Source organism: Schistocerca serialis, chromosome 2 (genome assembly GCF_023864345.2).
Source record: "Schistocerca serialis cubense isolate TAMUIC-IGC-003099 chromosome 2, iqSchSeri2.2, whole genome shotgun sequence".
Lineage (NCBI taxonomy): Eukaryota > Metazoa > Arthropoda > Insecta > Orthoptera > Acrididae > Schistocerca > Schistocerca serialis.
This window is the reverse complement of record NC_064639.1, coordinates 1,068,833,103-1,068,859,856: the sequence shown is the minus strand read 5'-3', so window position 1 is coordinate 1,068,859,856 and position 26,754 is coordinate 1,068,833,103. Positions and strand designations below refer to the sequence as shown.

General features: G+C 48.2%; 29 non-coding genes across 29 annotated transcripts; 8 read left to right on the top strand and 21 right to left on the bottom strand.

Annotated features, from left to right (window-relative positions):
* Positions 1-1,012: 1,012 nt before the first annotated feature.
* Trnap-ugg (transfer RNA proline (anticodon UGG)) lies at positions 1,013-1,084 on the top strand. Its single transcript has one exon. It is a non-coding gene; the product is annotated as a tRNA-Pro (tRNA).
* Positions 1,085-1,591: 507 nt separating this feature from the next.
* On the bottom strand, positions 1,592-1,663 carry Trnaq-uug (transfer RNA glutamine (anticodon UUG)). Its single transcript has one exon. It is a non-coding gene; the product is annotated as a tRNA-Gln (tRNA).
* Positions 1,664-2,220: 557 nt separating this feature from the next.
* Positions 2,221-2,292, top strand: Trnap-ugg (transfer RNA proline (anticodon UGG)). The gene has a single exon. It is a non-coding gene; the product is annotated as a tRNA-Pro (tRNA).
* Positions 2,293-2,799: 507 nt separating this feature from the next.
* Trnaq-uug (transfer RNA glutamine (anticodon UUG)) lies at positions 2,800-2,871 on the bottom strand. The gene has a single exon. It is a non-coding gene; the product is annotated as a tRNA-Gln (tRNA).
* A 1,135-nt stretch (positions 2,872-4,006) lies between these two features.
* On the bottom strand, positions 4,007-4,078 carry Trnaq-uug (transfer RNA glutamine (anticodon UUG)). Its single transcript has one exon. It is a non-coding gene; the product is annotated as a tRNA-Gln (tRNA).
* Positions 4,079-5,213: 1,135 nt separating this feature from the next.
* On the bottom strand, positions 5,214-5,285 carry Trnaq-uug (transfer RNA glutamine (anticodon UUG)). The gene has a single exon. It is a non-coding gene; the product is annotated as a tRNA-Gln (tRNA).
* Positions 5,286-5,842: 557 nt separating this feature from the next.
* On the top strand, positions 5,843-5,914 carry Trnap-ugg (transfer RNA proline (anticodon UGG)). Its single transcript has one exon. It is a non-coding gene; the product is annotated as a tRNA-Pro (tRNA).
* Positions 5,915-6,421: 507 nt separating this feature from the next.
* Trnaq-uug (transfer RNA glutamine (anticodon UUG)) lies at positions 6,422-6,493 on the bottom strand. The gene has a single exon. It is a non-coding gene; the product is annotated as a tRNA-Gln (tRNA).
* A 1,135-nt stretch (positions 6,494-7,628) lies between these two features.
* Positions 7,629-7,700, bottom strand: Trnaq-uug (transfer RNA glutamine (anticodon UUG)). Its single transcript has one exon. It is a non-coding gene; the product is annotated as a tRNA-Gln (tRNA).
* A 1,135-nt stretch (positions 7,701-8,835) lies between these two features.
* Positions 8,836-8,907, bottom strand: Trnaq-uug (transfer RNA glutamine (anticodon UUG)). Its single transcript has one exon. It is a non-coding gene; the product is annotated as a tRNA-Gln (tRNA).
* Positions 8,908-9,464: 557 nt separating this feature from the next.
* On the top strand, positions 9,465-9,536 carry Trnap-ugg (transfer RNA proline (anticodon UGG)). Its single transcript has one exon. It is a non-coding gene; the product is annotated as a tRNA-Pro (tRNA).
* Positions 9,537-10,043: 507 nt separating this feature from the next.
* Positions 10,044-10,115, bottom strand: Trnaq-uug (transfer RNA glutamine (anticodon UUG)). Its single transcript has one exon. It is a non-coding gene; the product is annotated as a tRNA-Gln (tRNA).
* A 1,135-nt stretch (positions 10,116-11,250) lies between these two features.
* Trnaq-uug (transfer RNA glutamine (anticodon UUG)) lies at positions 11,251-11,322 on the bottom strand. The gene has a single exon. It is a non-coding gene; the product is annotated as a tRNA-Gln (tRNA).
* A 1,135-nt stretch (positions 11,323-12,457) lies between these two features.
* Trnaq-uug (transfer RNA glutamine (anticodon UUG)) lies at positions 12,458-12,529 on the bottom strand. Its single transcript has one exon. It is a non-coding gene; the product is annotated as a tRNA-Gln (tRNA).
* A 557-nt stretch (positions 12,530-13,086) lies between these two features.
* On the top strand, positions 13,087-13,158 carry Trnap-ugg (transfer RNA proline (anticodon UGG)). The gene has a single exon. It is a non-coding gene; the product is annotated as a tRNA-Pro (tRNA).
* A 507-nt stretch (positions 13,159-13,665) lies between these two features.
* Positions 13,666-13,737, bottom strand: Trnaq-uug (transfer RNA glutamine (anticodon UUG)). The gene has a single exon. It is a non-coding gene; the product is annotated as a tRNA-Gln (tRNA).
* A 557-nt stretch (positions 13,738-14,294) lies between these two features.
* Positions 14,295-14,366, top strand: Trnap-ugg (transfer RNA proline (anticodon UGG)). The gene has a single exon. It is a non-coding gene; the product is annotated as a tRNA-Pro (tRNA).
* A 507-nt stretch (positions 14,367-14,873) lies between these two features.
* On the bottom strand, positions 14,874-14,945 carry Trnaq-uug (transfer RNA glutamine (anticodon UUG)). The gene has a single exon. It is a non-coding gene; the product is annotated as a tRNA-Gln (tRNA).
* Positions 14,946-15,502: 557 nt separating this feature from the next.
* Positions 15,503-15,574, top strand: Trnap-ugg (transfer RNA proline (anticodon UGG)). The gene has a single exon. It is a non-coding gene; the product is annotated as a tRNA-Pro (tRNA).
* Positions 15,575-16,081: 507 nt separating this feature from the next.
* On the bottom strand, positions 16,082-16,153 carry Trnaq-uug (transfer RNA glutamine (anticodon UUG)). The gene has a single exon. It is a non-coding gene; the product is annotated as a tRNA-Gln (tRNA).
* Positions 16,154-17,288: 1,135 nt separating this feature from the next.
* Trnaq-uug (transfer RNA glutamine (anticodon UUG)) lies at positions 17,289-17,360 on the bottom strand. Its single transcript has one exon. It is a non-coding gene; the product is annotated as a tRNA-Gln (tRNA).
* Positions 17,361-18,495: 1,135 nt separating this feature from the next.
* On the bottom strand, positions 18,496-18,567 carry Trnaq-uug (transfer RNA glutamine (anticodon UUG)). The gene has a single exon. It is a non-coding gene; the product is annotated as a tRNA-Gln (tRNA).
* Positions 18,568-19,124: 557 nt separating this feature from the next.
* Trnap-ugg (transfer RNA proline (anticodon UGG)) lies at positions 19,125-19,196 on the top strand. The gene has a single exon. It is a non-coding gene; the product is annotated as a tRNA-Pro (tRNA).
* A 507-nt stretch (positions 19,197-19,703) lies between these two features.
* Trnaq-uug (transfer RNA glutamine (anticodon UUG)) lies at positions 19,704-19,775 on the bottom strand. The gene has a single exon. It is a non-coding gene; the product is annotated as a tRNA-Gln (tRNA).
* A 1,136-nt stretch (positions 19,776-20,911) lies between these two features.
* Positions 20,912-20,983, bottom strand: Trnaq-uug (transfer RNA glutamine (anticodon UUG)). Its single transcript has one exon. It is a non-coding gene; the product is annotated as a tRNA-Gln (tRNA).
* Positions 20,984-22,119: 1,136 nt separating this feature from the next.
* Trnaq-uug (transfer RNA glutamine (anticodon UUG)) lies at positions 22,120-22,191 on the bottom strand. The gene has a single exon. It is a non-coding gene; the product is annotated as a tRNA-Gln (tRNA).
* A 1,136-nt stretch (positions 22,192-23,327) lies between these two features.
* Positions 23,328-23,399, bottom strand: Trnaq-uug (transfer RNA glutamine (anticodon UUG)). Its single transcript has one exon. It is a non-coding gene; the product is annotated as a tRNA-Gln (tRNA).
* A 1,136-nt stretch (positions 23,400-24,535) lies between these two features.
* Trnaq-uug (transfer RNA glutamine (anticodon UUG)) lies at positions 24,536-24,607 on the bottom strand. The gene has a single exon. It is a non-coding gene; the product is annotated as a tRNA-Gln (tRNA).
* A 1,136-nt stretch (positions 24,608-25,743) lies between these two features.
* Trnaq-uug (transfer RNA glutamine (anticodon UUG)) lies at positions 25,744-25,815 on the bottom strand. Its single transcript has one exon. It is a non-coding gene; the product is annotated as a tRNA-Gln (tRNA).
* Positions 25,816-26,754: the final 939 nt, after the last annotated feature.

Here is a 26,754-nt window from a genome sequence, read left to right as displayed (position 1 = left end):
GAAAGCAATCTACGTGGCAGGATTAAGCCGTCTCCGCTTACTTATATCTATACGTAAAGACTGGCACGTACAACGATTCTATTCGTTCCCCAGGAACTAGTACATCGCATGCAAGTTTGGTAAATGCATGCGCATGCAGCACCCAAAACGGTGAGATGTCTTTCCTGCGGGGAGGAACAGCTGAGGTCGTCTTCTCGCAGTTGAACCCCTTACGTCTCGTTATTAATCCTAGTAGCAAAAGCATAAGCATTTGGAGCGCTCCCCATTCACGTGTGGACTGCTATTAACATTTTGCATTTCATGATCCTAGTTAAATTTCTGCATATACAATTCCAACCACCGGCTCGTACACATTTCTAGAAACGATCGCAAAACACAGCGTCAGGATCCACTGAGACTCGAACTCGGATCGCTGAATTCAAAGTCCAGAGTGCTAACCATTACACCATGGAACCGGATGCATGTAGCGCTCTTAAATTCAGTGGTATCATCTAATTAAGCCGATAAGATGCGATGTTATTACACGTATGGTCCTCAGGAAGTGTTTGCGTGGCTAATGAAGCAACCAAGTAGGCTGGAGGTGGAAGGAGCACCTTCGAATGTAGCGAGAATTCTTGCCAGTATTCGTACATGAAGTGATGTCGAAGGATCAGGTAATCAAAATCGCGAAACAGCCACTTTCGTATGGCGGATGCTTTGTGCTGGAAGCAGCCTAGCTATGAAAACAGCTATGGACACAGAGTACTGTCGAAAACTGCGTGCTGACACAGAACGCTACGTAGTGGGCGGATTGTTCGTGTCACGATAACATTTGCACTTCACACGGTCTAAATACTGTCACACAACTCAAGCAGCTCTTTCAGCATTCACATACACTGGTGTTCAGCACAGCGCATGTTGTAGGTGTCAGATTAAGAAACCTCTTTGAGAATATGGTCCGGCTAGGATGCTGCAACTAGCAAGTGCGGCAAGATCTCAGTAGGTGGCGGGGTGCAGACTTGCTTACTTGTGCGGCCTGTTGGTCTAGGGGTATGATTCCTGCTTTGGGTGCAGGAGGTCCCGGGTTCAAATCCCGGACAGGCCCTACTTTTCACTTTCGCGACAACCCAGCACTACGATAAACTTGCGAGTCTCTGAAAGTAAGCCATGCAGCAGGACAAACTGCATGTCGGGCCACCGGCCCATGAGACTCTCAGGTGCGTCTTATGGAAAGCAATCTACGTGGCAGGATTAAGCCGTCTCCGCTTACTTATATCTATACGTAAAGACTGGCACGTACAACGATTCTATTCGTTCCCCAGGAACTAGTACATCGCATGCAAGTTTGGTAAATGGATGCGCATGCAGCACCCAAAACGGTGAGATGTCTTTCCTGCGGGGAGGAACAGCTGAGGTCGTCTTCTCGCAGTTGAACCCCTTACGTCCCGTTATTAATCCTAGTAGCAAAAGCATAAGCATTTGGAGCGCTCCCCATTCACGTGTGGACTGGTATTAACATTTTGCATTTCATGATCCTAGTTAAATTTCTGCATATACAATTCCAACCACCGGCTCGTACACATTTCTAGAAACGATCGCAAAACACAGCGTCAGGTTCCACCGAGACTCGAACTCGGATCGCTGGATTCAAAGTCCAGAGTGCTAACCATTACACCATGGAACCGGATGCCTGTAGCGCTCTTAAATTGAGTGGTATCATGTAATTAAGCCGATAAGATGCAATGTTATTACACGTATGGTCCTCAGGAAGTGTTTGCAGGGCTAATGAAGCAACCAAGTAGGCTGGAAGTGGAAGGAGCACCTTAGAATGTAGCGAGAATTCTTGCCAGTATTCGTACATGAAGTGATGTCGAAGGATCAGGTAATCAAAATCGCGAAACAGCCACTTTCGTATGGCGGATGCTTTGTGCTGGAAGCAGCCTAGCTATGAAAACAGCTATGGACACAGAGTACTGTCGAAAACTGCGTGCTGACACAGAACGCTACGTAGTGGGCGGATTGTTAGTGTCACGATAACATTTGCACTTCACACGGTCGAAATACTGTCACACAACTCAAGCAGCTCTTTCAGCATTCACATACACTGGTGTTCAGCACAGCGCTTGTGGTAGGTGTCAGATTAAGAAACCTCTTTGAGAATATGGTCCAGCTAGGATGCTGCAACTAGCAAGTGCGGCAAGATCTCAGTAGGTGGAGGGGTGCAGACCTGCTTACTTGTGCGGCCTGTTGGCCTAGGGGTATGATTCCTGCTTTGGGTGCAGGAGGTTCCGGGTTCAAATCCCGGACAGGCCCTACTTTTCACTTTCGCGACAACCCAGCACTACGATAAACTTGCGAGTCTCTGAAAGTAAGCCATGCAGCAGGACAAACTGCATGTCGGGGCACCGGCCCATGTGACTCTCAGGTGCGTCTTATGGAAAGCAATCTACGTGGCAGGATTAAGCCGTCTCCGCTTACTTATATCTATACGTAAAGACTGGCACGTACAACGATTCTATTCGTTCCCCAGGAACTAGTACATCTCATGCAAGTTTGGTAAATGCATGCGCATGCAGCACCCAAAACGGTGAGATGTCTTTCCTACGGGGAGGAACAGCTGAGGTTGTCTTCTCGCAGTTGAACCCCTTACGTCCCGTTATTAATCCTAGTAGCAAAAGCATAAGAATTTGGAGCGCTCCCCATTCACGTGTGGGCTGCTATTAACATTTTGCATTTCATGATCCTAGTTAAATTTCTGCACATACAATTCCAACCACCGGCTCGTACACATTTCTAGAAACGATCGCAAAACACAGCGTCAGGTTCCACCGAGACTCGAACTCGGATCGCTGGATTCAAAGTCCAGAGTGCTAACCATTACACCATGGAACCGGATGCCTGTAGCGCTCTTAAATTCAGTCGTATCATGTAATTAAGCCCATAAGATGCGATGTCATTACACGTATGGTCCTCAGGAAGTGTTTATGTGGCTAAAGAAGCAACCAAGTAGGCTGGAAGTGGAAGGAGCACCTTCGAATGTAGCGAGAATTCTTGCCAGTATTCGTACATGAAGTGATGTCGAAGGATCAGGTAATCAAAATCGCGAAACAGCCACTTTCGTATGGCGGATGCTTTGTGCTGGAAGCAACCTAGCTATGAGAACAGCTATGGACACAGAGTACTGTCGAAAACTGCGTGCTGACACAGAACGCTACGTAGTGGGCGGATTGTTCGTGACACGACAACATTTGCACTTCACACGGTCGAAATACTGTCACACAACTCAAGCAGCTCTTTCAGCATCACATACACTGGTGTTCAGCACAGCGCATGTTGTAGGTGTCAGATTAAGAAACCTCTTTGAGAATATGGTCCAGCTAGGATGCTGCAACTAGCAAGTGCGGCAAGATCTCAGTAGGTGGCGGGGTGCAGACTTGCTTACTTGTGCGGCCTGTTGGTCAAGGTGTATGATTCCTGCTTTGGGTGCAGGAGGTCCCGGGTTCAAATCCCGGACAGGCCCTACTTTTCACTTTCGCGACAACCCAGCACTACGATAAACTTGCGAGTCTCTGAAAGTAAGCCATGCAGCAGGACAAACTGCATGTCGGGCCACCGGCCCATGAGACTCTCAGGTGCGTCTTATGGAAAGCAATCTACGTGGCAGGATTAAGCCGTCTCCGCTTACTTATATCTATACGTAAAGACTGGCACGTACAACGATTCTATTCGTTCCCCAGGAACTAGTACATCGCATGCAAGTTTGGTAAATGCATGCGCATGCAGCACCCAAAACGGTGAGATGTCTTTCCTGCGGGGAGGAACAGCTGAGGTCGTCTTCTCGCAGTTGAACCCCTTACGTCCCGTTATTAATCCTAGTAGCAAAAGCGTAAGCATTTGGAGCGCTCCCCATTCACGTGTGGACTGCTATTAACATTTTGCATTTGATGATCCTAGTTAAATTTCTGCATATACAATTCCAACCACCGGCTCGTACACATTTCTAGAAACGATCGCAAAACACAGCGTCAGGTTCCACCGAGACTCGAACTCGGATTGCTGGATTCAAAGTCCAGAGTGCTAACCATTACACCATGGAACCGGATGCCTGTAGCGCTCTTAAATTCAGTGGTATCATGTAATTAAGCCCATAAGATGCGATGTCATTACACGTATGGTCCTCAGGAAGTGTTTGCGTGGCTAATGAAGCAACCAAGTAGGCTGGAAGTGGAAGGAGCACCTTCGAATGTAGCGAGAATTCTTGCCAGTATTCGTACATGAAGTGATGTCGAAGGATCAGGTAATCAAAATCGCGAAACAGCCACTTTCGTATGGCGGATGCTTTGTGCTGGAAGCAACCTAGCTATGAGAACAGCTATGGACACAGAGTACTGTCGAAAACTGCGTGTTGACACAGAACGCTACGTAGTGGGCGGATTGTTCGTGACACGACAACATTTGCACTTCACACGGTCGAAATACTGTCACACAACTCAAGCAGCTCTTTCAGCATCACATACACTGGTGTTCAGCACAGCGCATGTTGTAGGTGTCAGATTAAGAAACCTCTTTGAGAATATGGTCCAGCTAGGATGCTGCAACTAGCAAGTGCGGCAAGATCTCAGTAGGTGGCGGGGTGCAGACTTGCTTACTTGTGCGGCCTGTTGGTCAAGGTGTATGATTCCTGCTTTGGGTGCAGGAGGTCCCGGGTTCAAATCCCGGACAGGCCCTACTTTTCACTTTCGCGACAACCGAGCACTACGATAAACTTGCGAGTCTCTGAAAGTAAGCCATGCAGCAGGACAAACTGCATGTCGGGCCACCGGCCCATGAGACTCTCAGGTGCGTCTAATGGAAAGCAATCTACGTGGCAGGATTAAGCCGTCTCCGCTTACTTATATCTATACGTAAAGACTGGCACGTACAACGATTCTATTCGTTCCCCAGGAACTAGTACATCGCATGCAAGTTTGGTAAATGCATGCGCATGCAGCACCCAAAACGGTGAGATGTCTTTCCTGCGGGGAGGAACAGCTGAGGTCGTCTTCTCGCAGTTGAACCCCTTACGTCCCGTTATTAATCCTAGTAGCAAAAGCGTAAGCATTTAGAACGCTCCCCATTCACGTGTGGACTGCTGTTAACATTTTGCATTTCATGATCCTAGTTAAATTTCTGCATATACAATTCCAACCACCGGCTCGTACACATTTCTAGAAACGATCGCAAAACACAGCGTCAGGTTCCACCGAGACTCCAACTCGGATCGCTGGATTCAAGGTCCAGAGTGCTAACCATTACACCATGGAACCGGATGCCTGTAGCGCTCTTAAATTCAGTGGTATCATGTAATTAAGCCCATAAGATGCGATGTCATTACACGTATGGTCCTCAGGAAGTGTTTGCGTGGCTAATGAGGCAACCAAGTAGGCTGGAAGTGGAAGGAGCACTTTCGAATGTAGCGAGAATTCTTGCCAGTATTCGTACATGAAGTGATGTCGAAGGATCAGGTAATCAAAATCGCGAAACAGCCACTTTCGTATGGCGGATGCTTTGTGCTGGAAGCAGCCTAGCTATGAAAACAGCTATGGACACAGAGTACTGTCGAAAACTGTGTGCTGACACAGAACGCTACGTAGTGGGCGGATTGTTCGTGACACGATAACATTGGCACTACACACGGTCGAAATACTGTCACACAACTCAAGCAGCTCTTTCAGCATTCACATACACTGGTGTTTAGCACAGCGCATGTTGTAGGTGTCAGATTAAGAAACCTCTTTGAGAATATGGTCCAGCTAGGATGCTGCAACTAGCAAGTGCGGCAAGATCTCAGTACGTGGCGGGGTGCAGACTTGCTTACTTGTGCGGCCTGTTGGTCTAGGGGTATGATTCCTGCTTTGGGTGCAGGAGGTCCCGGGTTCAAATCCCGGACAGGCCCTTCTTTTCACTTTCGCGACAACCCAGCACTACGATAAACTTGCGAGTCTCTGAAAGTAAGCCATGCAGCAGGACAAACTGCATGTCGGGCCACCGGCCCATGAGACTCTCAGGTGCGTCTTATGGAAAGCAATCTACGTGGCAGGATTAAGCCGTCTCCGCTTACTTATATCTATACGTAAAGACTGGCACGTACAACGATTCTATTCGTTCCCCAGGAACTAGTACATCGCATGCAAGTTTGGTAAATGCATGCGCATGCAGCACCCAAAACGGTGAGATGTCTTTCCTGCGGGGAGGAACAGCTGAGGTCGTCTTCTCGCAGTTGAACCCCTTACGTCCCGTTATTAATCCTAGTAGCAAAAGCATAAGCATTTGGAGCGCTCCCCATTCACGTGTGGGCTGCTATTAACATTTTGCATTTCATGATCCTAGTTAAATTTCTGCACATACAATTCCAACCACCGGCTCGTACACATTTCTAGAAACGATCGCAAAACACAGCGTCAGGTTCCACCGAGACTCGAACTCGGATCGCTGGATTCAAAGTCCAGAGTGCTAACCATTACACCATGGAACCGGATGCCTGTAGCGCTCTTAAATTCAGTCGTATCATGTAATTAAGCCCATAAGATGCGATGTCATTACACGTATGGTCCTCAGGAAGTGTTTATGTGGCTAAAGAAGCAACCAAGTAGGCTGGAAGTGGAAGGAGCACCTTCGAATGTAGCGAGAATTCTTGCCAGTATTCGTACATGAAGTGATGTCGAAGGATCAGGTAATCAAAATCGCGAAACAGCCACTTTCGTATGGCGGATGCTTTGTGCTGGAAGCAACCTAGCTATGAGAACAGCTATGGACACAGAGTACTGTCGAAAACTGCGTGCTGACACAGAACGCTACGTAGTGGGCGGATTGTTCGTGACACGACAACATTTGCACTTCACACGGTCGAAATACTGTCACACAACTCAAGCAGCTCTTTCAGCATCACATACACTGGTGTTCAGCACAGCGCATGTTGTAGGTGTCAGATTAAGAAACCTCTTTGAGAATATGGTCCAGCTAGGATGCTGCAACTAGCAAGTGCGGCAAGATCTCAGTAGGTGGCGGGGTGCAGACTTGCTTACTTGTGCGGCCTGTTGGTCAAGGTGTATGATTCCTGCTTTGGGTGCAGGAGGTCCCGGGTTCAAATCCCGGACAGGCCCTACTTTTCACTTTCGCGACAACCCAGCACTACGATAAACTTGCGAGTCTCTGAAAGTAAGCCATGCAGCAGGACAAACTGCATGTCGGGCCACCGGCCCATGAGACTCTCAGGTGCGTCTTATGGAAAGCAATCTACGTGGCAGGATTAAGCCGTCTCCGCTTACTTATATCTATACGTAAAGACTGGCACGTACAACGATTCTATTCGTTCCCCAGGAACTAGTACATCGCATGCAAGTTTGGTAAATGCATGCGCATGCAGCACCCAAAACGGTGAGATGTCTTTCCTGCGGGGAGGAACAGCTGAGGTCGTCTTCTCGCAGTTGAACCCCTTACGTCCCGTTATTAATCCTAGTAGCAAAAGCGTAAGCATTTGGAGCGCTCCCCATTCACGTGTGGACTGCTATTAACATTTTGCATTTGATGATCCTAGTTAAATTTCTGCATATACAATTCCAACCACCGGCTCGTACACATTTCTAGAAACGATCGCAAAACACAGCGTCAGGTTCCACCGAGACTCGAACTCGGATTGCTGGATTCAAAGTCCAGAGTGCTAACCATTACACCATGGAACCGGATGCCTGTAGCGCTCTTAAATTCAGTGGTATCATGTAATTAAGCCCATAAGATGCGATGTCATTACACGTATGGTCCTCAGGAAGTGTTTGCGTGGCTAATGAAGCAACCAAGTAGGCTGGAAGTGGAAGGAGCACCTTCGAATGTAGCGAGAATTCTTGCCAGTATTCGTACATGAAGTGATGTCGAAGGATCAGGTAATCAAAATCGCGAAACAGCCACTTTCGTATGGCGGATGCTTTGTGCTGGAAGCAACCTAGCTATGAGAACAGCTATGGACACAGAGTACTGTCGAAAACTGCGTGTTGACACAGAACGCTACGTAGTGGGCGGATTGTTCGTGACACGACAACATTTGCACTTCACACGGTCGAAATACTGTCACACAACTCAAGCAGCTCTTTCAGCATCACATACACTGGTGTTCAGCACAGCGCATGTTGTAGGTGTCAGATTAAGAAACCTCTTTGAGAATATGGTCCAGCTAGGATGCTGCAACTAGCAAGTGCGGCAAGATCTCAGTAGGTGGCGGGGTGCAGACTTGCTTACTTGTGCGGCCTGTTGGTCAAGGTGTATGATTCCTGCTTTGGGTGCAGGAGGTCCCGGGTTCAAATCCCGGACAGGCCCTACTTTTCACTTTCGCGACAACCGAGCACTACGATAAACTTGCGAGTCTCTGAAAGTAAGCCATGCAGCAGGACAAACTGCATGTCGGGCCACCGGCCCATGAGACTCTCAGGTGCGTCTTATGGAAAGCAATCTACGTGGCAGGATTAAGCCGTCTCCGCTTACTTATATCTATACGTAAAGACTGGCACGTACAACGATTCTATTCGTTCCCCAGGAACTAGTACATCGCATGCAAGTTTGGTAAATGCATGCGCATGCAGCACCCAAAACGGTGAGATGTCTTTCCTGCGGGGAGGAACAGCTGAGGTCGTCTTCTCGCAGTTGAACCCCTTACGTCCCGTTATTAATCCTAGTAGCAAAAGCGTAAGCATTTAGAACGCTCCCCATTCACGTGTGGACTGCTGTTAACATTTTGCATTTCATGATCCTAGTTAAATTTCTGCATATACAATTCCAACCACCGGCTCGTACACATTTCTAGAAACGATCGCAAAACACAGCGTCAGGTTCCACCGAGACTCCAACTCGGATCGCTGGATTCAAGGTCCAGAGTGCTAACCATTACACCATGGAACCGGATGCCTGTAGCGCTCTTAAATTCAGTGGTATCATGTAATTAAGCCCATAAGATGCGATGTCATTACACGTATGGTCCTCAGGAAGTGTTTGCGTGGCTAATGAGGCAACCAAGTAGGCTGGAAGTGGAAGGAGCACTTTCGAATGTAGCGAGAATTCTTGCCAGTATTCGTACATGAAGTGATGTCGAAGGATCAGGTAATCAAAATCGCGAAACAGCCACTTTCGTATGGCGGATGCTTTGTGCTGGAAGCAGCCTAGCTATGAAAACAGCTATGGACACAGAGTACTGTCGAAAACTGTGTGCTGACACAGAACGCTACGTAGTGGGCGGATTGTTCGTGACACGATAACATTGGCACTACACACGGTCGAAATACTGTCACACAACTCAAGCAGCTCTTTCAGCATTCACATACACTGGTGTTTAGCACAGCGCATGTTGTAGGTGTCAGATTAAGAAACCTCTTTGAGAATATGGTCCAGCTAGGATGCTGCAACTAGCAAGTGCGGCAAGATCTCAGTACGTGGCGGGGTGCAGACTTGCTTACTTGTGCGGCCTGTTGGTCTAGGGGTATGATTCCTGCTTTGGGTGCAGGAGGTCCCGGGTTCAAATCCCGGACAGGCCCTTCTTTTCACTTTCGCGACAACCCAGCACTACGATAAACTTGCGAGTCTCTGAAAGTAAGCCATGCAGCAGGACAAACTGCATGTCGGGGCACCGGCCCATGTGACTCTCAGGTGCGTCTTATGGAAAGCAATCTACGTGGCAGGATTAAGCCGTCTCCGCTTACTTATATCTATACGTAAAGACTGGCACGTACAACGATTCTATTCGTTCCCCAGGAACTAGTACATCTCATGCAAGTTTGGTAAATGCATGCGCATGCAGCACCCAAAACGGTGAGATGTCTTTCCTACGGGGAGGAACAGCTGAGGTTGTCTTCTCGCAGTTGAACCCCTTACGTCCCGTTATTAATCCTAGTAGCAAAAGCATAAGAATTTGGAGCGCTCCCCATTCACGTGTGGGCTGCTATTAACATTTTGCATTTCATGATCCTAGTTAAATTTCTGCACATACAATTCCAACCACCGGCTCGTACACATTTCTAGAAACGATCGCAAAACACAGCGTCAGGTTCCACCGAGACTCGAACTCGGATCGCTGGATTCAAAGTCCAGAGTGCTAACCATTACACCATGGAACCGGATGCCTGTAGCGCTCTTAAATTCAGTCGTATCATGTAATTAAGCCCATAAGATGCGATGTCATTACACGTATGGTCCTCAGGAAGTGTTTATGTGGCTAAAGAAGCAACCAAGTAGGCTGGAAGTGGAAGGAGCACCTTCGAATGTAGCGAGAATTCTTGCCAGTATTCGTACATGAAGTGATGTCGAAGGATCAGGTAATCAAAATCGCGAAACAGCCACTTTCGTATGGCGGATGCTTTGTGCTGGAAGCAACCTAGCTATGAGAACAGCTATGGACACAGAGTACTGTCGAAAACTGCGTGCTGACACAGAACGCTACGTAGTGGGCGGATTGTTCGTGACACGACAACATTTGCACTTCACACGGTCGAAATACTGTCACACAACTCAAGCAGCTCTTTCAGCATCACATACACTGGTGTTCAGCACAGCGCATGTTGTAGGTGTCAGATTAAGAAACCTCTTTGAGAATATGGTCCAGCTAGGATGCTGCAACTAGCAAGTGCGGCAAGATCTCAGTAGGTGGCGGGGTGCAGACTTGCTTACTTGTGCGGCCTGTTGGTCAAGGTGTATGATTCCTGCTTTGGGTGCAGGAGGTCCCGGGTTCAAATCCCGGACAGGCCCTACTTTTCACTTTCGCGACAACCCAGCACTACGATAAACTTGCGAGTCTCTGAAAGTAAGCCATGCAGCAGGACAAACTGCATGTCGGGCCACCGGCCCATGAGACTCTCAGGTGCGTCTTATGGAAAGCAATCTACGTGGCAGGATTAAGCCGTCTCCGCTTACTTATATCTATACGTAAAGACTGGCACGTACAACGATTCTATTCGTTCCCCAGGAACTAGTACATCGCATGCAAGTTTGGTAAATGCATGCGCATGCAGCACCCAAAACGGTGAGATGTCTTTCCTGCGGGGAGGAACAGCTGAGGTCGTCTTCTCGCAGTTGAACCCCTTACGTCCCGTTATTAATCCTAGTAGCAAAAGCGTAAGCATTTGGAGCGCTCCCCATTCACGTGTGGACTGCTATTAACATTTTGCATTTGATGATCCTAGTTAAATTTCTGCATATACAATTCCAACCACCGGCTCGTACACATTTCTAGAAACGATCGCAAAACACAGCGTCAGGTTCCACCGAGACTCGAACTCGGATTGCTGGATTCAAAGTCCAGAGTGCTAACCATTACACCATGGAACCGGATGCCTGTAGCGCTCTTAAATTCAGTGGTATCATGTAATTAAGCCCATAAGATGCGATGTCATTACACGTATGGTCCTCAGGAAGTGTTTGCGTGGCTAATGAAGCAACCAAGTAGGCTGGAAGTGGAAGGAGCACCTTCGAATGTAGCGAGAATTCTTGCCAGTATTCGTACATGAAGTGATGTCGAAGGATCAGGTAATCAAAATCGCGAAACAGCCACTTTCGTATGGCGGATGCTTTGTGCTGGAAGCAACCTAGCTATGAGAACAGCTATGGACACAGAGTACTGTCGAAAACTGCGTGTTGACACAGAACGCTACGTAGTGGGCGGATTGTTCGTGACACGACAACATTTGCACTTCACACGGTCGAAATACTGTCACACAACTCAAGCAGCTCTTTCAGCATCACATACACTGGTGTTCAGCACAGCGCATGTTGTAGGTGTCAGATTAAGAAACCTCTTTGAGAATATGGTCCAGCTAGGATGCTGCAACTAGCAAGTGCGGCAAGATCTCAGTAGGTGGCGGGGTGCAGACTTGCTTACTTGTGCGGCCTGTTGGTCAAGGTGTATGATTCCTGCTTTGGGTGCAGGAGGTCCCGGGTTCAAATCCCGGACAGGCCCTACTTTTCACTTTCGCGACAACCGAGCACTACGATAAACTTGCGAGTCTCTGAAAGTAAGCCATGCAGCAGGACAAACTGCATGTCGGGCCACCGGCCCATGAGACTCTCAGGTGCGTCTTATGGAAAGCAATCTACGTGGCAGGATTAAGCCGTCTCCGCTTACTTATATCTATACGTAAAGACTGGCACGTACAACGATTCTATTCGTTCCCCAGGAACTAGTACATCGCATGCAAGTTTGGTAAATGCATGCGCATGCAGCACCCAAAACGGTGAGATGTCTTTCCTGCGGGGAGGAACAGCTGAGGTCGTCTTCTCGCAGTTGAACCCCTTACGTCCCGTTATTAATCCTAGTAGCAAAAGCGTAAGCATTTAGAACGCTCCCCATTCACGTGTGGACTGCTGTTAACATTTTGCATTTCATGATCCTAGTTAAATTTCTGCATATACAATTCCAACCACCGGCTCGTACACATTTCTAGAAACGATCGCAAAACACAGCGTCAGGTTCCACCGAGACTCCAACTCGGATCGCTGGATTCAAGGTCCAGAGTGCTAACCATTACACCATGGAACCGGATGCCTGTAGCGCTCTTAAATTCAGTGGTATCATGTAATTAAGCCCATAAGATGCGATGTCATTACACGTATGGTCCTCAGGAAGTGTTTGCGTGGCTAATGAGGCAACCAAGTAGGCTGGAAGTGGAAGGAGCACTTTCGAATGTAGCGAGAATTCTTGCCAGTATTCGTACATGAAGTGATGTCGAAGGATCAGGTAATCAAAATCGCGAAACAGCCACTTTCGTATGGCGGATGCTTTGTGCTGGAAGCAGCCTAGCTATGAAAACAGCTATGGACACAGAGTACTGTCGAAAACTGTGTGCTGACACAGAACGCTACGTAGTGGGCGGATTGTTCGTGACACGATAACATTGGCACTACACACGGTCGAAATACTGTCACACAACTCAAGCAGCTCTTTCAGCATTCACATACACTGGTGTTTAGCACAGCGCATGTTGTAGGTGTCAGATTAAGAAACCTCTTTGAGAATATGGTCCAGCTAGGATGCTGCAACTAGCAAGTGCGGCAAGATCTCAGTACGTGGCGGGGTGCAGACTTGCTTACTTGTGCGGCCTGTTGGTCTAGGGGTATGATTCCTGCTTTGGGTGCAGGAGGTCCCGGGTTCAAATCCCGGACAGGCCCTTCTTTTCACTTTCGCGACAACCCAGCACTACGATAAACTTGCGAGTCTCTGAAAGTAAGCCATGCAGCAGGACAAACTGCATGTCGGGCCACCGGCCCATGAGACTCTCAGGTGCGTCTTATGGAAAGCAATCTACGTGGCAGGATTAAGCCGTCTCCGCTTACTTATATCTATACGTAAAGACTGGCACGTACAACGATTCTATTCGTTCCCCAGGAACTAGTACATCGCATGCAAGTTTGGTAAATGCATGCGCATGCAGCACCCAAAACGGTGAGATGTCTTTCCTGCGGGGAGGAACAGCTGAGGTCGTCTTCTCGCAGTTGAACCCCTTACGTCCCGTTATTAATCCTAGTAGCAAAAGCATAAGCATTTGGAGCGCTCCCCATTCACGTGTGGACTGCTATTAACATTTTGCATTTCATGATCCTAGTTAAATTTCTGCATATACAATTCCAACCACCGGCTCGTACACATTTCTAGAAACGATCGCAAAACACAGCGTCAGGTTCCACCGAGACTCGAACTCGGATCGCTGGATTCAAAGTCCAGAGTGCTAACCATTACACCATGGAACCGGATGCCTGTAGCGCTCTTAAATTCAGTGGTATCATGTAATTAAGCCCATAAGATGCGATGTCATTACACGTATGGTCCTCAGGAAGTGTTTGCGTGGCTAATGAAGCAACCAAGTAGGCTGGAAGTGGAAGGAGCACCTTCGAATGTAGCGAGAATTCTTGCCAGTATTCGTACATGAAGTGATGTCGAAGGATCAGGTAATCAAAATCGCGAAACAGCCACTTTCGTATGGCGGATGCTTTGTGCTGGAAGCAACCTAGCTATGAAAACAGCTATGGACACAGAGTACTGTCGAAAACTGCGTGCTGACACAGAACGCTACGTAGTGGGCGGATTGTTCGTGACACGATAACATTTGCACCACACACGGTCGAAATACTGTCACACAACTCAAGCAGCTCTTTCAGCATTCACATACACTGGTGTTCAGCACAGCGCATGTTGTAGGTGTCAGATTAAGAAACCTCTTTGAGAATATGGTCCGGCTAGGATGCTGCAACTAGCAAGTGCGGCAAGATCTCAGTAGGTGGCGGGGTGCAGACTTGCTTACTTGTGCGGCCTGTTGGTCTAGGGGTATGATTCCTGCTTTGGGTGCAGGAGGTCCCGGGTTCAAATCCCGGACAGGCCCTACTTTTCACTTTCGCGACAACCCAGCACTACGATAAACTTGCGAGTCTCTGAAAGTAAGCCATGCAGCAGGACAAACTGCATGTCGGGCCACCGGCCCATGAGACTCTCAGGTGCGTCTTATGGAAAGCAATCTACGTGGCAGGATTAAGCCGTCTCCGCTTACTTATATCTATACGTAAAGACTGGCACGTACAACGATTCTATTCGTTCCCCAGGAACTAGTACATCGCATGCAAGTTTGGTAAATGCCTGCGCATGCAGCACCCAAAACGGTGAGATGTCTTTCCTGCGGGGAGGAACAGCTGAGGTCGTCTTCTCGCAGTTGAACCCCTTACGTCCCGTAATTAATCCTAGTAGCAAAAGCATAAGCATTTGGAGCGCTCCCCATTCACGTGTGGACTGCTATTAACATTTTGCATTTCATGATCCTAGTTAAATTTCTGCATATACAATTCCAACCACCGGCTCGTACACATTTCTAGAAACGATCGCAAAACACAGCGTCAGGTTCCACCGAGACTCGAACTCGGATCGCTGGATTCAAAGTCCAGAGTGCTAACCATTACACCATGGAACCGGATGCCTGTAGCGCTCTTAAATTCAGTGGTATCATGTAATTAAGCCCATAAGATGCGATGTCATTACACGTATGGTCCTCAGGAAGTGTTTGCGTGGCTAATGAAGCAACCAAGTAGGCTGGAAGTGGAAGGAGCACCTTCGAATGTAGCGAGAATTCTTGCCAGTATTCGTACATGAAGTGATGTCGTAGGATCAGGTAATCAAAATCGCGAAACAGCCACTTTCGTATGGCGGATGCTTTGTGCTGGAAGCAACCTAGCTATGAGAACAGCTATGGACACAGAGTACTGTCGAAAACTGTGTGCTGACACAGAACGCTACGTAGTGGGCGGATTGTTCGTGACACGATAACATTTGCACTTCACACGGTCGAAATACTGTCACACAACTCAAGCAGCTCTTTCAGCATTCACATACACTGGTGTTCAGCACAGCGCATGTTGTAGGTGTCAGATTAAGAAACCTCTTTGAGAATATGGTCCGGCTAGGATGCTGCAACTAGCAAGTGCGGCAAGATCTCAGTAGGTGGCGGGGTGCAGACTTGCTTACTTGTGCGGCCTGTTGGTCTAGGGGTATGATTCCTGCTTTGGGTGCAGGAGGTCCCGGGTTCAAATCCCGGACAGGCCCTACTTTTCACTTTCGCGACAACCCAGCACTACGATAAACTTGCGAGTCTCTGAAAGTAAGCCATGCAGCAGGACAAACTGCATGTCGGGCCACCGGCCCATGAGACTCTCAGGTGCGTCTTATGGAAAGCAATCTACGTGGCAGGATGAAGCCGTCTCCGCTTACTTATATCTATACGTAAAGACTGGCACGTACAACGATTCTATTCGTTCCCCAGGAACTAGTACATCGCATGCAAGTTTGGTAAATGCATGCGCATGCAGCACCCAAAACGGTGAGATGTCTTTCCTGCGGGGAGGAACAGCTGAGGTCGTCTTCTCGCAGTTGAACCCCTTACGTCCCGTTATTAATCCTAGTAGCAAAAGCATAAGCATTTGGAGCGCTCCCCATTCACGTGTGGACTGCTATTAACATTTTGCATTTCATGATCCTAGTTAAATTTCTGCATATACAATTCCAACCACCGGCTCGTACACATTTCTAGAAACGATCGCAAAACACAGCGTCAGGTTCCACCGAGACTCGAACTCGGATCGCTGGATTCAAATTCCAGAGTGCTAACCATTACACCATGGAACCGGATGCCTGTAGCGCTCTTAAATTCAGTGGTATCATGTAATTAAGCCCATAAGATGCGATGTCATTACACGTATGGTCCTCAGGAAGTGTTTGCGTGGCTAATGAAGCAACCAAGTAGGCTGGAAGTGGAAGGAGCACCTTCGAATGTAGCGAGAATTCTTGCCAGTATTCGTACATGAAGTGATGTCGAAGGATCAGGTAATCAAAATCGCGAAACAGCCACTTTCGTATGGCGGATGCTTTGTGCTGGAAGCAACCTAGCTATGAGAACAGCTATGGACACAGAGTACTGTCGAAAACTGCGTGCTGACACAGAACGCTACGTAGTGGGCGGATTGTTCGTGACACGACAACATTTGCACTTCACACGGTCGAAATACTGTCACACAACTCAAGCAGCTCTTTCAGCATCACATACACTGGTGTTCAGCACAGCGCATGTTGTAGGTGTCAGATTAAGAAACCTCTTTGAGAATATGGTCCAGCTAGGATGCTGCAACTAGCAAGTGCGGCAAGATCTCAGTAGGTGGCGGGGTGCAGACTTGCTTACTTGTGCGGCCTGTTGGTCAAGGTGTATGATTCCTGCTTTGGGTGCAGGAGGTCCCGGGTTCAAATCCCGGACAGGCCCTACTTTTCACTTTCGCGACAACCCAGCACTACGATAAACTTGCGAGTCTCTGAAAGTAAGCCATGCAGCAGGACAAACTGCATGTCGGGCCACCGGCCCATGAGACTCTCAGGTGCGTCTTATGGAAAGCAATCTACGTGGCAGGATTAAGCCGTCTCCGCTTACTTATATCTATACGTAAAGACTGGCACGTACAACGATTCTATTCGTTCCCCAGGAACTAGTACATCGCATGCAAGTTTGGTAAATGCATGCGCATGCAGCACCCAAAACGGTGAGATGTCTTTCCTGCGGGGAGGAACAGCTGAGGTCGTCTTCTCGCAGTTGAACCCCTTACGTCCCGTTATTAATCCTAGTAGCAAAAGCGTAAGCATTTGGAGCGCTCCCCATTCACGTGTGGACTGCTATTAACATTTTGCATTTGATGATCCTAGTTAAATTTCTGCATATACAATTCCAACCACCGGCTCGTACACATTTCTAGAAACGATCGCAAAACACAGCGTCAGGTTCCACCGAGACTCGAACTCGGATTGCTGAATTCAAAGTCCAGAGTGCTAACCATTACACCATGGAACCGGATGCCTGTAGCGCTCTTAAATTCAGTGGTATCATGTAATTAAGCCCATAAGATGCGATGTCATTACACGTATGGTCCTCAGGAAGTGTTTGCGTGGCTAATGAAGCAACCAAGTAGGCTGGAAGTGGAAGGAGCACCTTCGAATGTAGCGAGAATTCTTGCCAGTATTCGTACATGAAGTGATGTCGAAGGATCAGGTAATCAAAATCGCGAAACAGCCACTTTCGTATGGCGGATGCTTTGTGCTGGAAGCAACCTAGCTATGAGAACAGCTATGGACACAGAGTACTGTCGAAAACTGCGTGCTGACACAGAACGCTACGTAGTGGGCGGATTGTTCGTGACACGACAACATTTGCACTTCACACGGTCGAAATACTGTCACACAACTCAAGCAGCTCTTTCAGCATCACATACACTGGTGTTCAGCACAGCGCATGTTGTAGGTGTCAGATTAAGAAACCTCTTTGAGAATATGGTCCAGCTAGGATGCTGCAACTAGCAAGTGCGGCAAGATCTCAGTAGGTGGCGGGGTGCAGACTTGCTTACTTGTGCGGCCTGTTGGTCAAGGTGTATGATTCCTGCTTTGGGTGCAGGAGGTCCCGGGTTCAAATCCCGGACAGGCCCTACTTTTCACTTTCGCGACAACCCAGCACTACGATAAACTTGCGAGTCTCTGAAAGTAAGCCATGCAGCAGGACAAACTGCATGTCGGGCCACCGGCCCATGAGACTCTCAGGTGCGTCTTATGGAAAGCAATCTACGTGGCAGGATTAAGCCGTCTCCGCTTACTTATATCTATACGTAAAGACTGGCACGTACAACGATTCTATTCGTTCCCCAGGAACTAGTACATCGCATGCAAGTTTGGTAAATGCATGCGCATGCAGCACCCAAAACGGTGAGATGTCTTTCCTGCGGGGAGGAACAGCTGAGGTCGTCTTCTCGCAGTTGAACCCCTTACGTCCCGTTATTAATCCTAGTAGCAAAAGCGTAAGCATTTAGAACGCTCCCCATTCACGTGTGGACTGCTGTTAACATTTTGCATTTCATGATCCTAGTTAAATTTCTGCATATACAATTCCAACCACCGGCTCGTACACATTTCTAGAAACGATCGCAAAACACAGCGTCAGGTTCCACCGAGACTCGAACTCGGATCGCTGGATTCAAAGTCCAGAGTGCTAACCATTACACCATGGAACCGGATGCCTATAGCGCTCTTAAATTCAGTGGTATCATGTAATTAAGCCCATAAGATGCGATGTCATTACACGTATGGTCCTCAGGAAGTGTTTGCGTGGCTAATGAGGCAACCAAGTAGGCTGGAAGTGGAAGGAGCACTTTCGAATGTAGCGAGAATTCTTGCCAGTATTCGTACATGAAGTGATGTCGAAGGATCAGGTAATCAAAATCGCGAAACAGCCACTTTCGTATGGCGGATGCTTTGTGCTGGAAGCAGCCTAGCTATGAAAACAGCTATGGACACAGAGTACTGTCGAAAACTGTGTGCTGACACAGAACGCTACGTAGTGGGCGGATTGTTCGTGACACGATAACATTGGCACTACACACGGTCGAAATACTGTCACACAACTCAAGCAGCTCTTTCAGCATTCACATACACTGGTGTTTAGCACAGCGCATGTTGTAGGTGTCAGATTAAGAAACCTCTTTGAGAATATGGTCCAGCTAGGATGCTGCAACTAGCAAGTGCGGCAAGATCTCAGTACGTGGCGGGGTGCAGACTTGCTTACTTGTGCGGCCTGTTGGTCTAGGGGTATGATTCCTGCTTTGGGTGCAGGAGGTCCCGGGTTCAAATCCCGGACAGGCCCTTCTTTTCACTTTCGCGACAACCCAGCACTACGATAAACTTGCGAGTCTCTGAAAGTAAGCCATGCAGCAGGACAAACTGCATGTCGGGCCACCGGCCCATGAGACTCTCAGGTGCGTCTTATGGAAAGCAATCTACGTGGCAGGATTAAGCCGTCTCCGCTTACTTATATCTATACGTAAAGACTGGCACGTACAACGATTCTATTCGTTCCCCAGGAACTAGTACATCGCATGCAAGTTTGGTAAATGCATGCGCATGCAGCACCCAAAACGGTGAGATGTCTTTCCTGCGGGGAGGAACAGCTGAGGTCGTCTTCTCGCAGTTGAACCCCTTACGTCCCGTTATTAATCCTAGTAGCAAAAGCATAAGCATTTGGAGCGCTCCCCATTCACGTGTGGACTGCTATTAACATTTTGCATTTCATGATCCTAGTTAAATTTCTGCATATACAATTCCAACCACCGGCTCGTACACATTTCTAGAAACGATCGCAAAACACAGCGTCAGGTTCCACCGAGACTCGAACTCGGATCGCTGGATTCAAAGTCCAGAGTGCTAACCATTACACCATGGAACCGGATGCCTGTAGCGCTCTTAAATTCAGTCGTATCATGTAATTAAGCCCATAAGATGCGATGTCATTACACGTATGGTCCTCAGGAAGTGTTTGCGTGGCTAATGAAGCAACCAAGTAGGCTGGAAGTGGAAGGAGCACCTTCGAGTGTAGCGAGAATTCTTGCCAGTATTCGTACATGAAGTGATGTCGAAGGATCAGGTAATCAAAATCGCGAAACAGCCACTTTCGTATGGCGGATGCTTTGTGCTGGAAGCAACCTAGCTATGAGAACAGCTATGGACACAGAGTACTGTCGAAAACTGCGTGCTGACACAGAACGCTACGTAGTGGGCGGATTGTTTGTGACACGATAACATTTGCACTTCACACGGTCGAAATACTGTCACACAACTCAAGCAGCTCTTTCAGCATTCACATACACTGGTGTTCAGCACAGCGCATGTTGTAGGTGTCAGATTAAGAAACCTCTTTGAGAATATGGTCCAGCTAGGATGCTGCAACTAGCAAGTGCGGCAAGATCTCAGTAGGTGGCGGGGTGCAGACTTGCTTACTTGTGCGGCCTGTTGGTCAAGGTGTATGATTCCTGCTTTGGGTGCAGGAGGTCCCGGGTTCAAATCCCGGACAGGCCCTACTTTTCACTTTCGCGACAACCCAGCACTAGGATAAACTTGCGAGTCTCTGAAAGTAAGCCATGCAGCAGGACAAACTGCATGTCGGGCCACCGGCCCATGAGACTCTCAGGTGCGTCTTATGGAAAGCAATCTACGTGGCAGGATTAAGCCGTCTCCGCTTACTTATATCTATACGTAAAGACTGGCACGTACAACGATTCTATTCGTTCCCCAGGAACTAGTACATCGCATGCAAGTTTGGTAAATGCATGCGCATGCAGCACCCAAAACGGTGAGATGTCTTTCCTGCGGGGAGGAACAGCTGAGGTCGTCTTCTCGCAGTTGAACCCCTTACGTCCCGTTATTAATCCTAGTAGCAAAAGCATAAGCATTTGGAGCGCTCCCCATTCACGTGTGGACTGCTATTAACATTTTGCATTTCATGATCCTAGTTAAATTTCTGCATATACAATTCCAACCACCGGCTCGTACACATTTCTAGAAACGATCGCAAAACACAGCGTCAGGTTCCACCGAGACTCGAACTCGGATCGCTGGATTCAAAGTCCAGAGTGCTAACCATTACACCATGGAACCGGATGCCTGTAGCGCTCTTAAATTCAGTCGTATCATGTAATTAAGCCCATAAGATGCGATGTCATTACACGTATGGTCCTCAGGAAGTGTTTGCGTGGCTAATGAAGCAACCAAGTAGGCTGGAAGTGGAAGGAGCACCTTCGAGTGTAGCGAGAATTCTTGCCAGTATTCGTACATGAAGTGATGTCGAAGGATCAGGTAATCAAAATCGCGAAACAGCCACTTTCGTATGGCGGATGCTTTGTGCTGGAAGCAACCTAGCTATGAGAACAGCTATGGACACAGAGTACTGTCGAAAACTGCGTGCTGACGCAGAACGCTACGTAGTGGGCGGATTGTTTGTGACACGATAACATTTGCACTTCACACGGTCGAAATACTGTCACACAACTCAAGCAGCTCTTTCAGCATTCACATACACTGGTGTTCAGCACAGCGCATGTTGTAGGTGTCAGATTAAGAAACCTCTTTGAGAATATGGTCCAGCTAGGATGCTGCAAGTAGCAAGTGCGGCAAGATCTCAGTAGGTGGCGGGGTGCAGACTTGCTTACTTGTGCGGCCTGTTGGTCAAGGTGTATGATTCCTGCTTTGGGTGCAGGAGGTCCCGTTTTCAAATCCCGGACAGGCCCTACTTTTCACTTTCGCGACAACCCAGCACTAGGATAAACTTGCGAGTCTCTGAAAGTAAGCCATGCAGCAGGACAAACTGCATGTCGGGCCACCGGCCCATGAGACTCTCAGGTGCGTCTTATGGAAAGCAATCTACGTGGCAGGATTAAGCCGTCTCCGCTTACTTATATCTATACGTAAAGACTGGCACGTACAACGATTCTATTCGTTCCCCAGGAACTAGTACATCGCATGCAAGTTTGGTAAATGCATGCGCATGCAGCACCCAAAACGGTGAGATGTCTTTCCTGCGGGGAGGAACAGCTGAGGTCGTCTTCTCGCAGTTGAACCCCTTACGTCCCGTTATTAATCCTAGTAGCAAAAGCATAAGCATTTGGAGCGCTCCCCATTCACGTGTGGACTGCTATTAACATTTTGCATTTCATGATCCTAGTTAAATTTCTGCATATACAATTCCAACCACCGGCTCGTACACATTTCTAGAAACGATCGCAAAACACAGCGTCAGGTTCCACCGAGACTCGAACTCGGATCGCTGGATTCAAAGTCCAGAGTGCTAACCATTACACCATGGAACCGGATGCCTGTAGCGCTCTTAAATTCAGTCGTATCATGTAATTAAGCCCATAAGATGCGATGTCATTACACGTATGGTCCTCAGGAAGTGTTTGCGTGGCTAATGAAGCAACCAAGTAGGCTGGAAGTGGAAGGAGCACCTTCGAGTGTAGCGAGAATTCTTGCCAGTATTCGTACATGAAGTGATGTCGAAGGATCAGGTAATCAAAATCGCGAAACAGCCACTTTCGTATGGCGGATGCTTTGTGCTGGAAGCAACCTAGCTATGAGAACAGCTATGGACACAGAGTACTGTCGAAAACTGCGTGCTGACGCAGAACGCTACGTAGTGGGCGGATTGTTTGTGACACGATAACATTTGCACTTCACACGGTCGAAATACTGTCACACAACTCAAGCAGCTCTTTCAGCATTCACATACACTGGTGTTCAGCACAGCGCATGTTGTAGGTGTCAGATTAAGAAACCTCTTTGAGAATATGGTCCAGCTAGGATGCTGCAAGTAGCAAGTGCGGCAAGATCTCAGTAGGTGGCGGGGTGCAGACTTGCTTACTTGTGCGGCCTGTTGGTCAAGGTGTATGATTCCTGCTTTGGGTGCAGGAGGTCCCGTTTTCAAATCCCGGACAGGCCCTACTTTTCACTTTCGCGACAACCCAGCACTAGGATAAACTTGCGAGTCTCTGAAAGTAAGCCATGCAGCAGGACAAACTGCATGTCGGGCCACCGGCCCATGAGACTCTCAGGTGCGTCTTATGGAAAGCAATCTACGTGGCAGGATTAAGCCGTCTCCGCTTACTTATATCTATACGTAAAGACTGGCACGTACAACGATTCTATTCGTTCCCCAGGAACTAGTACATCGCATGCAAGTTTGGTAAATGCATGCGCATGCAGCACCCAAAACGGTGAGATGTCTTTCCTGCGGGGAGGAACAGCTGAGGTCGTCTTCTCGCAGTTGAACCCCTTACGTCCCGTTATTAATCCTAGTAGCAAAAGCATAAGCATTTGGAGCGCTCCCCATTCACGTGTGGACTGCTATTAACATTTTGCATTTCATGATCCTAGTTAAATTTCTGCATATACAATTCCAACCACCGGCTCGTACACATTTCTAGAAACGATCGCAAAACACAGCGTCAGGTTCCACCGAGACTCGAACTCGGATCGCTGGATTCAAAGTCCAGAGTGCTAACCATTACACCATGGAACCGGATGCCTGCAGCGCTCTTAAATTCAGTCGTATCATGTAATTAAGCCCATAAGATGCGATGTCATTACACGTATGGTCCTCAGGAAGTGTTTGCGTGGCTAATGAAGCAACCAAGTAGGCTGGAAGTGGAAGGAGCACCTTCGAGTGTAGCGAGAATTCTTGCCAGTATTCGTACATGAAGTGATGTCGAAGGATCAGGTAATCAAACTCGCGAAACAGCCACTTTCGTATGGCGGATGCTTTGTGCTGGAAGCAACCTAGCTATGAGAACAGCTATGGACACAGAGTACTGTCGAAAACTGCGTGCTGACACAGAACGCTACGTAGTGGGCGGATTGTTCGTGACACGATAACATTTGCACTTCACACGGTCGAAATACTGTCACACAACTCAAGCAGCTCTTTCAGCATTCACATACACTGGTGTTCAGCACAGCGCATGTTGTAGGTGTCAGATTAAGAAACCTCTTTGAGAATATGGTCCAGCTAGGATGCTGCAACTAGCAAGTGCGGCAAGATCTCAGTAGGTGGCGGGGTGCAGACTTGCTTACTTGTGCGGCCTGTTGGTCAAGGTGTATGATTCCTGCTTTGGGTGCAAAAGGTCCCGGGTTCAAATCCCGGACAGGCCCTACTTTTCACTTTCGCGACAACCCAGCACTACGATAAACTTGCGAGTCTCTGAAAGTAAGCCATGCAGCAGGACAAACTGCATGTCGGGCCACCGGCCCATGAGACTCTCAGGTGCGTCTTATGGAAAGCAATCTACGTGGCAGGATTAAGCCGTCTCCGCTTACTTATATCTATACGTAAAGACTGGCACGTACAACGATTCTATTCGTTCCCCAGGAACTAGTACATCGCATGCAAGTTTGGTAAATGCATGCGCATGCAGCACCCAAAACGGTGAGATGTCTTTCCTGCGGGGAGGAACGGCTGAGGTCGTCTTCTCGCAGTTGAACCCCTTACGTCCCGTTATTAATCCTAGTAGCAAAAGCATAAGCATTTGGAGCGCTCCCCATTCACGTGTGGACTGCTATTAACATTTTGCATTTCATGATCCTAGTTAAATTTCTGCATATACAATTCCAACCACCGGCTCGTACACATTTCTAGAAACGATCGCAAAACACAGCGTCAGGTTCCACCGAGACTCGAACTCGGATCGCTGGATTCAAAGTCCAGAGTGCTAACCATTACACCATGGAACCGGATGCCTGTAGCGCTCTTAAATTCAGTCGTATCATGTAATTAAGCCCATAAGATGCGATGTCATTACACGTATGGTCCTCAGGAAGTGTTTGCGTGGCTAATGAAGCAACCAAGTAGGCTGGAAGTGGAAGGAGCACCTTCGAGTGTAGCGAGAATTCTTGCCAGTATTCGTACATGAAGTGATGTCGAAGGATCAGGTAATCAAAATCGCGAAACAGCCACTTTCGTATGGCGGATGCTTTGTGCTGGAAGCAACCTAGCTATGAGAACAGCTATGGACACAGAGTACTGTCGAAAACTGCGTGCTGACACAGAACGCTACGTAGTGGGCGGATTGTTTGTGACACGATAACATTTGCACTTCACACGGTCGAAATACTGTCACACAACTCAAGCAGCTCTTTCAGCATTCACATACACTGGTGTTCAGCACAGCGCATGTTGTAGGTGTCAGATTAAGAAACCTCTTTGAGAATATGGTCCAGCTAGGATGCTGCAACTAGCAAGTGCGGCAAGATCTCAGTAGGTGGCGGGGTGCAGACTTGCTTACTTGTGCGGCCTGTTGGTCAAGGTGTATGATTCCTGCTTTGGGTGCAGGAGGTCCCGGGTTCAAATCCCGGACAGGCCCTACTTTTCACTTTCGCGACAACCCAGCACTAGGATAAACTTGCGAGTCTCTGAAAGTAAGCCATGCAGCAGGACAAACTGCATGTCGGGCCACCGGCCCATGAGACTCTCAGGTGCGTCTTATGGAAAGCAATCTACGTGGCAGGATTAAGCCGTCTCCGCTTACTTATATCTATACGTAAAGACTGGCACGTACAACGATTCTATTCGTTCCCCAGGAACTAGTACATCGCATGCAAGTTTGGTAAATGCATGCGCATGCAGCACCCAAAACGGTGAGATGTCTTTCCTGCGGGGAGGAACAGCTGAGGTCGTCTTCTCGCAGTTGAACCCCTTACGTCCCGTTATTAATCCTAGTAGCAAAAGCATAAGCATTTGGAGCGCTCCCCATTCACGTGTGGACTGCTATTAACATTTTGCATTTCATGATCCTAGTTAAATTTCTGCATATACAATTCCAACCACCGGCTCGTACACATTTCTAGAAACGATCGCAAAACACAGCGTCAGGTTCCACCGAGACTCGAACTCGGATCGCTGGATTCAAAGTCCAGAGCGCTAACCATTACACCATGGAACCGGATGCCTGTAGCGCTCTTAAATTCAGTCGTATCATGTAATTAAGCCCATAAGATGCGATGTCATTACACGTATGGTCCTCAGGAAGTGTTTGCGTGGCTAATGAAGCAACCAAGTAGGCTGGAAGTGGAAGGAGCACCTTCGAGTGTAGCGAGAATTCTTGCCAGTATTCGTACATGAAGTGATGTCGAAGGATCAGGTAATCAAAATCGCGAAACAGCCACTTTCGTATGGCGGATGCTTTGTGCTGGAAGCAACCTAGCTATGAGAACAGCTATGGACACAGAGTACTGTCGAAAACTGCGTGCTGACGCAGAACGCTACGTAGTGGGCGGATTGTTTGTGACACGATAACATTTGCACTTCACACGGTCGAAATACTGTCACACAACTCAAGCAGCTCTTTCAGCATTCACATACACTGGTGTTCAGCACAGCGCATGTTGTAGGTGTCAGATTAAGAAACCTCTTTGAGAATATGGTCCAGCTAGGATGCTGCAACTAGCAAGTGCGGCAAGATCTCAGTAGGTGGCGGGGTGCAGACTTGCTTACTTGTGCGGCCTGTTGGTCAAGGTGTATGATTCCTGCTTTGGGTGCAGGAGGTCCCGGGTTCAAATCCCGGACAGGCCCTACTTTTCACTTTCGCGACAACCCAGCACTACGATAAACTTGCGAGTCTCTGAAAGTAAGCCATGCAGCAGGACAAACTGCATGTCGGGCCACCGGCCCATGAGACTCTCAGGTGCGTCTTATGGAAAGCAATCTACGTGGCAGGATTAAGCCGTCTCCGCTTACTTATATCTATACGTAAAGACTGGCACGTACAACGATTCTATTCGTTCCCCAGGAACTAGTACATCGCATGCAAGTTTGGTAAATGCATGCGCATGCAGCACCCAAAACGGTGAGATGTCTTTCCTGCGGGGAGGAACGGCTGAGG